The sequence below is a fragment of the Oncorhynchus masou genome, chromosome 3, assembly GCF_036934945.1.
Source record: "Oncorhynchus masou masou isolate Uvic2021 chromosome 3, UVic_Omas_1.1, whole genome shotgun sequence".
NCBI classification, from domain to species: domain Eukaryota; kingdom Metazoa; phylum Chordata; class Actinopteri; order Salmoniformes; family Salmonidae; genus Oncorhynchus; species Oncorhynchus masou.
Genome location: NC_088214.1, coordinates 35,046,201 through 35,058,627, shown reverse-complemented (window position 1 = coordinate 35,058,627; position 12,427 = coordinate 35,046,201). Strand labels below are relative to the sequence as shown.

At 42.8% G+C, this 12,427-nt stretch overlaps 1 protein-coding gene across 3 annotated transcripts in view; it reads right to left on the bottom strand.

Moving 5' to 3' along the window:
• The window catches only part of chd7 (chromodomain helicase DNA binding protein 7), an 85,953-nt gene that overhangs the window by 72,158 nt on the left and 1,368 nt on the right, over window positions 1-12,427 (bottom strand). The window contains exon 2 of one of the 3 annotated variants that reach the window (XM_064938958.1): window positions 6,872-7,004. The exons of the other annotated variants lie outside the window; for them this stretch is intronic. The gene's annotated coding sequence lies outside the window, so the exon portion shown is untranslated. The remainder of the gene's footprint in view (window positions 1-6,871; window positions 7,005-12,427) is intronic. 3 annotated transcript variants of the gene reach the window in all.

Here is a 12,427-nt window from a genome sequence, read left to right as displayed (position 1 = left end):
GAAAAAAATTGTGCTCTGCAATTTCACTGGATGTTCTCAAAACGTTCCGCTATCGGAACCCCCAGTCGTAACAGGCTAACAGCAATCAAGAGATGTACATCACAATGAAATGCTGTATCTTGCAATGTTTTCACAACATCAGTAAATCAGGGCCAATCATCAATGAATTGGCTACGATATTCTACACACAACAGACTGAACACACACCAGCATCATTAACCTAAAGAAAGAGCAGGCGAGGCAGTGTGAGGGACAGCAAGGAGGGGGCAAGTAGTAAAAAATGTGAACATAGGTCTGGGTAATCTGTATCTCGCAAGGTTTTGTATGCCTCGCAGATTCACCAAAGTAGCCAAAAGTTAAGACATTTTTATTTAAATAATAGAGAGGAACAGGCTATCTAGTTAGGTTACAACACAGAAAATAATCTGTTTTGTGATAACTGCACTGTGATCTAAGCTGATATATATTCACAGTTATTTTCCAGTCTTCATGCATAACCGTCAGTTATAAGGTACTTAGACAACCCTATGAGCTAAAATACAACATAGACTAGTAATCTTACAACATTTGAATTATAGGCTACCCATAGTTTTCTTAAATCTACGCAAGTGATTGAACATTGCTTCTAAACCGTCATATAGGTCTACAGCAGACTACGACATATTACACCAGTCTTCATCTACAGAGTCAACTACAATTATACTCCCACCATCATGCTCTTTAACGTGCCCTGTGTTGTTTATTTCAGCCACAGTAGAAGCACAGCTAAAATGAAGCAGTAGGTAAATGGCCATAGCAATCAACTACACTCACAAATTCATTTAAAAAGTCACTTGGGCCCGCGAGGGAAACACTCAAAAACGAGAGAGAAAGAGGACGTTCTTCAAAATAAAATGATTGGGAAACTATTCTGTGCTTTGGCCTACATTTCACCAAATTGAGCCTTGTTATGATTTAAACGTCCCAGAATGAAAGCTGAGGGCTCCAGTGTGGTGGGCCTGTGGGCACCGTGTCGCTGTGACAGCACTAGCCACTTTTATCACCTCACAGCTACGGCTAAGAGCAGGAAGAGGAGTTGCCCTGCTTCCTCTCCTCCTGGCCCATAAATCACCTCTCCTCCTCCAGCACAGAGAGAGCTCCCACAGCCTCCCTATGACATTGCACCATGGGGGAGGAGATGACAATATGTGTGCATGGGGAGGAGTGCGTGCGCCCATGTGCGTGTGTGCAGGGTGGTGAGAAGGGTTGGTGTGCGAGTGTGTAGGGAAGTAGGATAGTGGGGGGAGCGAGATGCGCAGCGGGGCCATGCCAAAAGCTGCAAATTTGAATCCCTGTGATCAGATTTGGCGTCTAAGCCGGAGGGCTGACCGTTCACCTAATTCCCTCTAGAGTGACAGATGTGGCTCGGTGCCAGGGCCTTCTCTACGTCTCTCCCTTCCTCTCGCTCTCTCTGGTAGGAGGGCTACGCCCGGGTGTGTGCGTGTCAGAGGGAGGGGCTTAGGTGTGTTAGTGAGCGGGAGAGAGAACAAGCTATTGGAAGAGTAGAAGACAGAGCAAGCGAGAGGTGGAGTGGGAGAGAGTTCAATCCGCAGGCTGGGTGCCGACCAATGTGTGTTTGGTGACGTGCGAGTGTGCTGTCAGGCATGCCCTGATGCAGGAGAGACGACGAGTTACCTGCCCATACAAACACAGAGCCAGACCACCACAGCCATCCTTCAATATCAGACCTGCACATTCCCACCACCACTTGCTCTCTGTTGGGGTTAGACTACGTGTTGTCGACTCATCAATAGGGATGTGTTTTTTGCGTTTTCTGTTAAACGATAAGAAAAATGCATAGAATTCCACGTGAATTCACAATGGAGCTGCGCTAATGCCAGTGACAATTTGGGCCTCACAGTGTGTCCCTTTCAGATGGTTAACATGCAGACTAGACCAGGCACGCGCCTGCATGTTGATTTTGTCCATCCATACCAGACGCGATCAGCACACATTAGTTGAAATATCAAAACAAACTATTACATAACCATTACATTTGGGGACAGATATATATCTGTCCCCAAATGTAATAGTTTGTTTTGATATTTCAACTAATGTGTGCTGATACCGTCTGGTAGAGATATAGATGTAGATATATATAGATATAAAAAAAAAAATATATATATATATATATATATATAAAAAAAAACATTTTCATAGACATTAAGCTAGCCTGCTTTTGCTAGCTAATTTGTCCTGGGATATAAACATTGGGTTGTTTTACCTGAAATGCAAAATGTTCTTTTCTCTGAATCTTTGTAGAATTTTGACCCATTTTGAGTCACAAAAATCAGGTGTACTCTAATCCAACAATTAATACACAGATAAAAGGGGAAACCGAGTAGGTTTCAAGTAATATCTCCTCCATAGAAAAATAGTAAAAATAAAGAAAAGCCCTGGAATGAGTAGGTGTCCAAACTTTTGATTGTGGTACTCTCATTTTTGGTTTGGACATTCACAAGCAAATCTGAACGAGACACATTGCGCAAATGTACAAAGTTAAAACGCATGTCTGTCTGAAGGCAGAACAGTACAGGCTTTGGAGCAGTATGTGTACACGCTGTGTCTTTGTGGAGTCGAGTCGGTAGGGCAACGGTCTGCATGCACTGTGCGGAGAAGATTGGGAAGGAGCAGACGGGTCAAGAACTGAGAGGAGAAAAAACACAAGGAAATCAAAAGATCGCAATGGCAGCTGTACAGAAAACTCATCCAAAGGGGGCTATGACTTTTCAAACAAAGCAGGAAAAATATAAAACCTCAACGAAGACCTAAAATGCTTCTTATTGTAATTTTTGCTCGGCTTCAGAGGAATTCTATGCTTCAGTTGCACTTCACTTGGAGGACAATTGACAAACGGGCATTCTATCAGCAGTCAACACTCAGACTGGTGTGTACCTACTTTTCCCCCCCGGTACTTCTCCTCGGAGTAGCCAGTTCACTTTTCTCCAGTATGATGCAAGATTAACTTCAAGCAAAACATAAGGAATTGTCGCCAGTTACATTCTTTCTATGAAAAACATTACAAATGATGTCCATGCATCGTTATGCAAAAATACCTTGCTTTTTCATTGTAAGCTCTTTTACTTGTGTGGCTGCCAGACAAATAGCGTTGCACTTCTGTTGTCACCTGATGAAAATGAATCAATTTTCTGCACGAATGTATTGTCTATGAATGGAAACTATTGTTTCATGTCCCTGATTACTACTGACACTTGCATCTTTCATAGCGAGCTAGTGAGAAACGAAAGGGATGGGCACAGTATAGGCGGTTGGCCACAAAGGCATAAGCCTAGTGCACGGTTCTATCGGCAATCAAAAGCATTCTCTCGCAATGGAATGATGCATCTTGCAATTTTTTGGGCTTGCGAGGTCTCGCAAATTCAGTAATCATCAACGAATAGGCTAAGATAGAGCTGAGCAAGATGCAACACTTTGCTCTCACACAGCGCAAGTGCACAAGTTCACTTCACGCTGTCCACAGCGTGGTGGTAGCCAGGGCACCAAAACAGTGGAGAATTTTTGTCTCGAGCTTCACTTAGGGTCTTTACAGTTAAACTTTTTTGTAAAAATAGCCTCGGCTACACATTTACTTTAATGTAAACTTGTCGCATTTCGACCGCACACACTTGACCGACAGTTGCTAGCCTCTAAGCAGAGTAGTGTAAACAGAATGGTCTCATTTAACCACACAAAGTTTATGAAAAAGATAGAATTGAGTAACTTGAAATAGTAACCTGTTACATTCTGAAAATGTTGCCATACTTTTAAATCTCAAGTCAGGTTTTTTGCTTGACTGCACTGAGCACCAATTTTCTTTTACCTCATAATGACTTCATTGATATAGATCAAACTAAGCCCGTTTTTTTCTAAGGTAGCTTTAAAGGTGGTAGCCTTAGAGCGCTTATCTAGCTATGGTTCAACTAAAGATTAGAATTTGGCTATAGCCAGCACATATTTGATGCAGAAATTACATTTTGTTTAGCTAGCTAGTTAGCTTGCTAATGTTAAATAGGTGTGTAGCCTATATTATAATATTAACACTGATAACATTACTGTACTTTTACATTTGTATATCATTATTGATATGCTAACGTTACTTGATCATGAAGCATGTTCGTTAGCTAGCTGGAGTTAGAAGGGGATTGTCAACTCATTTAATTTGTACAGACGAAAAAATAAACTAATTGACTGCACATGGTTGTGGATTGTTGCATTATTGAAGAGTGTAATATGTTTTGGTTGCATTACTCCATATTGTAAGGTTGTAAGGAAGAAAGGTTGCTCAGATTCTTAAATAATTTGTGTTTACTTGCTAGTGTCTACTGTGATATTTATGGTCAATTTGAGCGGTGGACAAAGAATTTAGTGTTACCCGCCGCAACGAAAGGTAAGGCAATGACGTAATGTGAATTGAAAAGTAGAAATCTCTCTGGCCACTCTGCTCCTCAGACGCTATCTCTTGTAGTGGGAATAGGGAGGAAATTGACCCACTATGCCGTTTACTTTGCACCTACTTCCTATGGCTGAGTCAATATTTAAATTACACTATTTTCCCAGGCCTTTATATCCTATCTTCTAGTAATGCTATAACACAGAAAATGTTTTGTGGAATCTGCACGGTGATTCATTTTGTGGAAAAATAATAAAATTTACTTCCGATTTTCCCTTGTGGTTAAGATCCCAATTTCGTTTAAATGCTCACATCCATATATCCACACTTTTTTTTTTACACTAGAACATCCAAACCATAACTGCTAGTCGACAGCTCTGTGTCAGTAACGACCATTACACGCAAAACTAGTTACAAAATGGACTGTAAGCAAGCTTAAAATGCAACAGAATAGAGGGACTGGTTATTTCTCCCTCTACTCTGGTTGGAAATGACTTTTTTCCAGGAAATCCCCAAAACGTAAACAGGAGGCATTTCCTGTGGGCCACATACTAGGCCTGGTTGGGAGGCCATGTCACATACAACAACAATACCATTTTTACTTTATCACCAACAGTCAATGCATCATAATAATTGCCTTTCATTAGAAATACTATCAGAACATGGCCTGGCACATGGATGGTAGGCAGACCGTGTGGGGGAGGGAAGTTGTAAAGTTGATTGCGTGACCATAGGTCTTTCATAAGAGGTACTCTACTGTTCTGGTTTGAAGGCTGGCTCTCCCAACTGCTCTGCTGCTATTGACAAGAGCACCAGAGTGAAACACACAGACAAGCTTATAGGGGGAGGACTTAAATTCAAAATCAGAAAAAACAAACACCACAAGTATCAATCTGGACCGTGTCATGGTTGGAAACTTCCTGAATTATTGTTTGTTTCATATGCAAATGGTCTGATTAAAGTCGTCACAGATTAGTAAAGACAGAAGTTTACAAAAATGATCTTGTCCACGCCTTTCAACCAAGCCAAAATAAACTTTCGGAGCACTCGAGAAATGATCTTTCGACACAGGAGCAAATGGGAGCAAATTTCTGCCACAATTTCACAAGACTACAGAAGCACGGGAATATTTCAAACATCCCAAGTTAATAACAGCTTATGTTCTTTATCTTTAATGATAACACAAATTAGGTCAAATGTGAGAGTAGTTAGCAAGCTTAACTAAGAGAATAGTTTCACTTCAGGGTGTCTGAACTAGTTGCTAGAGGGGCTGTGTCCCCAAGAAATCACCATGCTACAAGAAGAACGCCTGGTCCGAATTTGTTGGCTACTGGCTGGACCTCTGCTTGACTAGACGTATGCTTATCGAATATGACACTAAGTCATTTTCACTTGACACTTGGCATGTTGAAAAGATAACCTGCAAAAACAATTTGAAGACAAGTGTAACCTCACGGATCAGTTAGAAGACAAATTACCTCTGAAGTGTCCTAACCAAACTGTAAACATTTCTAGATGAATTGTCGTAATCAACCGTCTGCACTTTTCTTTGAAGATTCAAAGCAGAGTGAAGTTCAACTGAATAAACACTGCCAGTCTAACCACACTTACTCCAAAACCAAAAGTTATGGTCACAGAGGTCTTATAATATGAATAAAAGGCCCTACAGAGCTCTTAATTTCTGGGTCCCACTAATCCAAGGCTATGTGATTCAGCAATGGCCTTAAGAGCCTTGTGGACTGCCATGGTATGGTAGAACCACCTGTGGTGTCTCCCTCCCTGAACCCCAGCCCCAGAATACAGGCAGTGCATCAGGTCCCAGCAAGGGGCTCGCTCTCCAGAGGCACACCACCAGCATTCCTTTTATCTACCCCACCCTCCCTCCCACCACCTACCCCACAAGAGGCATGCGCCTGAGCATAATTTATACTTCTGCTCCACTGGGGGAGAGGGGAGGTGAGCATGCTGATGTGCAGATGGGGAAGAGGGTATGGGGTGTGTCTGTTGTGGGTAGCTAACTGCACAAAGAGTGTTTGAATGTGACTTGATGTGAGCAGTGGGGCAATCGAGTAGGGAGGCGGGGGGGGGCTGAGGGGCGAGCAATATGCTTGGGCTGGGATTTGATTGAGGGGGCAGGAGGGGCTACGCGAATCTGGTTGTTTTAAGCACAGCTGCCTTGTTGTTGGACTTTATTTTTTCTTTACAGTAGGGAGGGGGAAACAGGAAGGAGTTCTGTTTATGCAATCTGCTCTCTGCTTTAAATACGTGGGCTTAATATCTCCCCCCCAAAAAACTTCAGTGTCCAAATCAGGGGCCTTTTGTGGTCAAACATGGGGCAAAGGAGGAGTAAGAGCGGTTGTATGTGTGTACACGTGAAAGGTAGAAACAGTCAGCATGGGGAATAGAAGAGGCTGTCAGTGATATATTCAGCAGAACTTTGACCTTGACTCCAAGGAAACAGCACCACAACGCCTTCCTCTTTGGCACTCCTCGTCTGACTGGCTACCCAACAGCTGAGGTACCTGCTGCAGGGTCAGCCGGGGTAAAAGCCCCTTTGTGTCAGCCCGTTGCAGGCCTGGGGCAGGAGGGGAGAAAGAGGAGTTTTAACTTCCTGTCAAGGATGTCTGGCCCAGGAGACAAAAAACATAGAAAGATGGGGAAGAGAAAAGTAGGGTTGGGCGGAATGCAGGTTCATATACAGTCATACCATTTCTGTCCCTTATAAAAATGAATTTGTTGCAGCCATCTCCCTGCAAATTTGCTTCCAACTAAATAGTGTGCCACAAAATGTTGCCAGAAGTGTGCAAATGTTTGCCACTAGTGGTGAATCTGTGGCAACAATATTTATTGCCACTAGAGGCAAACTGTTTACCAGAAGTTGTTTCTGGTGAACACATGACTTCCAAGACCAATCGGGGGAATTAGAAAAATCTGTTGGGAAATGGAAACCAGGCCATCTAGTTAGCTACCTACCAAAGTTATTGGGTGAGTGTCTAACTTATTAAATCTGTATAAATGTGTTTGCTAACTAGGCATCAATTAACTCATGTTATAGAGTGAACAATTTTGTTAATATCAGTTTCAATCTGTCAGCTCTACTGACTGACTAGGCCTTGCTAACGCTTAGCTATCTGACGTTAGCCATCATATTTTTGCACAACCGTGATGGCAAATCATTAGCTAGCTTAAACACATGTCTAGCTGAATATGTTTGTCTTTTAATGGTGTCACTGTTCACCAGCATGTTAGCTAGCACAACCGCTAAGGTAGCAACATGAGCTAACTTGCCCTCAAAACTTAACTTCTGCAGATGATATCCTTCTCCTACCCGTGGTGTTGGAAGAGGCTGTACTGGGGGGGAGGATACATCAACACCCTGGAAAGATGGTGGTGCACTCCCTCATAACACTTTGACTGATAAATAGCTGTACTTTAGCTGAGTTGTGTTTGCAAACCTAGGATCATGTGCAATTACAGGTTATTCGTATCTAACAAAATAGGCCAGATCATACTAAGTTTGTTCCAATAAAAATGTTATAGTTATGTTGAGATGACATTTGAGCAATTAACTGGTGCCACAAATAACATGTGCAATGCTAGTCTTAATATGGTACATTTGACAAACAGTAAAAAAAAACAGAACCTCCATTTATCCCTCCGTTTTCCAAGAATCAATTGCAGGAATCCCGGGGCCTCCCAGAGGAGCTAAATCATTTCCCATGCTGAAAAGTATTCAGACAGTCAGCGGCTGGGTGGGAGGTGGTGGGCTAGACTTACCCATGCGCAGGATAAGGCCGGAGCCTCCAGCCAGGGTTACTGGTTTTAAGACACTCCCTCAGGGCAGATGATTTCTGTCAGTGTCTGTCCTGATGCATTTCTGACTGAACGAAGGCCTACACATTGTTCCCAACACCCTGATCAACAGTCAGGTATTTTATAATGTAAAATGGTTACGGTTGGGATCGGGGTTCAAGGTAAACTGACCCCAGATCTTCTGGTTAAGGGCGTGAGGGACAGGAAGAGGATTACCCTAGGTCAGGATGAGAGGGGGGCGGGGGACTGTGTGCCTCACTTCCTCTTCCACTGCTACTCTGTGTACTCTGTAGAGGCTGCATTCACTTCCCACTCCAGAACTGTGCATCCTTTTCTGCTGCTGCACTGATATCACTGGACAGGTGAAAGCGATCCCTTGTTGGTCTTCTGCCGTATTGCTTTCACCCATCATTTCAAATTGATGAAGGAAGGACCTACTTAGACTAAGTCTATAAAAGGTCTGTAAATCTCCTCTAGGCTATATTGAGATTCATTATCTCTCAGATCTTAACACTTAACCACTATACTGAATCTCGGCTGTGACTGTGCCGTTGTTTGAATGAGGGGATAGTATTGTTGCCTGGCTACCCAAGTGCCTTGCTCCGGCCAAATGCTATGCTACGTCACACACACACGTTACTTTTCTCCACAATTGGTCTGGATCCGAGTCCCTTCGACAATTTCTAGAACACAAGTGCATTCCAACCATTCTGATTGGTCCCAGAGCCAGAACACAGGTGGGTCAAGCTGCGTTTGGAAAATGGGTCATTGGCTTTGATACTCTGGTTAGAGATGATCCAATCACGTATGACTTTGTTTTGTACAACACCCCTAATTTTAACATCGCCACACAGATGACAACGATGGCAGTCTCTGACTGAAGTATGTTGTGAACAGAGCAGCGGAAGAATTCCAGTTGATTAGTCAGGCAAATAGCACTGAGGGAAATGGCAATTCAATGAATGAATGGGATAGACAGAGGGGAAAAAGACTACTTCAGCCATAATAACTAGATGGAGCGACTGCTGTATGAAAATGAGCCATCTAGAAATACATGGTCGACAAAGCTTCCTCGCATGAGCCATACAATGATGATTAGAGTGAATAACAATGCATCTTATGAGATGTTGCCAATCTATAATATGTTCTGTTTAGATGAAAGGAACTGTGACACACAAACAAGGCTTAGGGGCTGGCTAGTTTACACTTCAGATAGAAGCAGCATCTCAAATATTCCCTTCAAGAAGAGTGGTCCATAAGGCCCGGACTATGGGAGGTAGAAAGGTAGTGCAAGAGAGGGGGGGGACAGCGGGGGCTGCTTTTACAGGCACAACGGGCTACCACAACACTTCTGCAAACCCCGGACCTGGAGAGGAGTGGCAGAGAGGAGCAGAGCGGCGGGGCATGACAGAACTATGCTGAACTTCTTCCACTGAGAGGAGCAACTGCCGCCACATAAATTAACAAAATGGCAGCCATAACAATAAGTGGTCAGATCAGATCCACATAGACAGTGCACATTGTATTCATACAAGGGCTCAGTTGGGATTGAGAGTACCTCTGACACTGGGGATCAGATGAGAATGCTGAGACATGATTAGAACTGCAGTTCCAGGTCAAGGTGTTAGCCAATAGGAGCAAGGCAGGAAAGAAAGATGGGCCTACACAGCAGGTGTGTTTCTGACACACATTACTGTAACTCAATAAATCCTGGTTTGAATTCAAATTAAACTACATTACGTCTACATTTAGAGATTTGTGTGCCACTCAAACTGCTGTGGGAACAATCAGACTGATTTAGTGGATATGGAGGAGAATGAAGTACCTTTCCTTTTACACATGGGCTTATATATGAAATGATAACCATTTATTTCCCCACAAATCTGCCAAAATATCATTATTGACTCCTTTCAAGTGAGAACTTTTCTAAGGATAGCATGCCAGCTAACTGCCTCTTCAAACGGTGCCTCTGAGCAACTTAAATTGTCATAACAGTACTTTACCAATTAAGTCCCGGTAGTAGTTTGAATAATATATAATAACATATGCCAGGGATCATCAACTAGATTTAGCAGCGGGTCCTTTTTTTCTTGAGTGGATGGTCGGAACATAATTACAAATAATTTGTTGACAGCAAACTAACCGCAAGAAGCTCAAACAGATATATTTGACGAAAACAATTTCTAACCTTGATTACATTTGTATAAGATCACGTGAATATATTATGCGCTGGAAAACTTGGGAACAGATTTCCAAAATTAAAATGACGTGGAGCTGATTTTATGGTGTTTACAGTCCAACAAATTTAAAAACAAACATGTTTTTTTGGGGGGGGCTCAGAAAACTTTGGCCCACGTGCCACCAGTTGAGGAACCCTGATCTATGCCATTTAACAAACTTGTATACAAAGTGAATTACAGTGCATACATCGATTCCCCGGTGGGTCAGGGAATCGAACCTACTAAAGTGGCTTTACCAGCACCATGCTCTACCAACTGAGCAACAAAGTGACCACTGTGCAACTGAAACCAGAAGTTAATGTAACAGTATTGCTGCCATCCCTCTCCTTGTCCCCACCTGGGCTCGAACTAGTTACCCTCTGAACACAACTGCCTCCCATTAAGCATTGTTACCCATACCTCCACAACTGCCACGGCCCTAGAGTGAAAACGCAACCCGTGCGAAACGCTAATTAGCTAGCCTTTTCACACCGGTTACATAAAGACGCCTTGGACGGGCCACCGCTTCCCAGCATGCATTGCCCTACTCATCAAAGCGGGTTGACGGAAACTAAGCTAATCTTTACAGCAGAAAAAAATAGGTCACTGTACACAAGGCCGCCCCAGTGTTCATTGTCAATGGGGCAACTGTCTTAAATGGTCAAAATGGCTACATCGAATTTGTCTTTTTCTCAACTATCTCCCACCTTACATTTTACGTTTCGTTTCTTGGGGCTGGTCTTTAGGGATCCACAGTGTATGCTGGTTAGGGTCCTGTAGTTACATATGCGGCTAAGATCGATGACTGGGTTTTGCATCTTAAAATAACAAAAACATGATTGGGATTTAAGAGCATTGTTTATATGCACGACACTTCCAGGCATCAAATATGATCTTGAATACTTCTGGTCAAACCACAGGTTCCAGACGAAAGATAGAGATGAACCTGCATAATATCATTCAAATGTTCTCACAGGGAGAAGAGATACCTTTCGAAGTACACTTGTGGCAGGATGGAGCAGAAATGCCAAGTTCATCATCCTACGAATGAGCTTGAACTAATACATGGCCCTGAAAGAAAATGAACCATCTTGTTTTCGGTATACATTTAAAATAAATGTTTAGAGCTAATAAACTGCTTTATGATAAAGATTAGTCAAAAACAGTTAACTAGTAGTGGGGTATAAAGAACTCCATAGCACTGGTGCCACTGCCAAAAACTTTTGTTCAACAGAACCCCACCGCACTTACACCCGGCCCCTTCATAAAGTCAACGCAGCTATACAAGTCCGTCGGAAAGCAGTACCTCAACAACCACAAGAAAATGCAGACTATGGGAGAAGCCACAATACTGAATAACATCTGTCCCGCCCGCCATACCCGGGGCCTCTTATCTGTTGGCTGAGTGGGCCGACATACATTAGAAGCTGCCATCTTAGGTTAGAGACTCCGCAAAAGGTGGGGGTAGTACTTCGGTGATATTTCATGGGATTCTCGATTATCAATTAACGTAGCTTGTTCGTTCAACAAAACATCGTTATTTACTATGCGAATAGTTTTCGTTAAAATATCCATTCGTCCTTGTTCTATTATAAAGGGTTGAAAGTAGACACTGGCAACACGCATTATGCGAACTCTGGCTGATTACAACATAATGGAGAGGGAGAGTAACAAGGTCGGGAAAATGTTGGAAAATAATGCCCGCTTGTATTTAGAAATTCAGCCACCCACAATACAGCAGCAGGTGTTTTAAAATCGAAAAACGCTGGATGAACAGAGGGTAACAAGTTAAGAAAGTTGTCCATAATACCGTAGCTACACATCTCTTGATAAATAAGCCTTCTTATCAAACTTTAAAACGCGGAAACGCATGAAACAAACTGCAACCGGTTTACTTGCTGTTGAGCAAAGTGGCATTCGCCATCAAAGTAGCCCATTAGCACATGATTAGCCTCTGGGCTAGCAG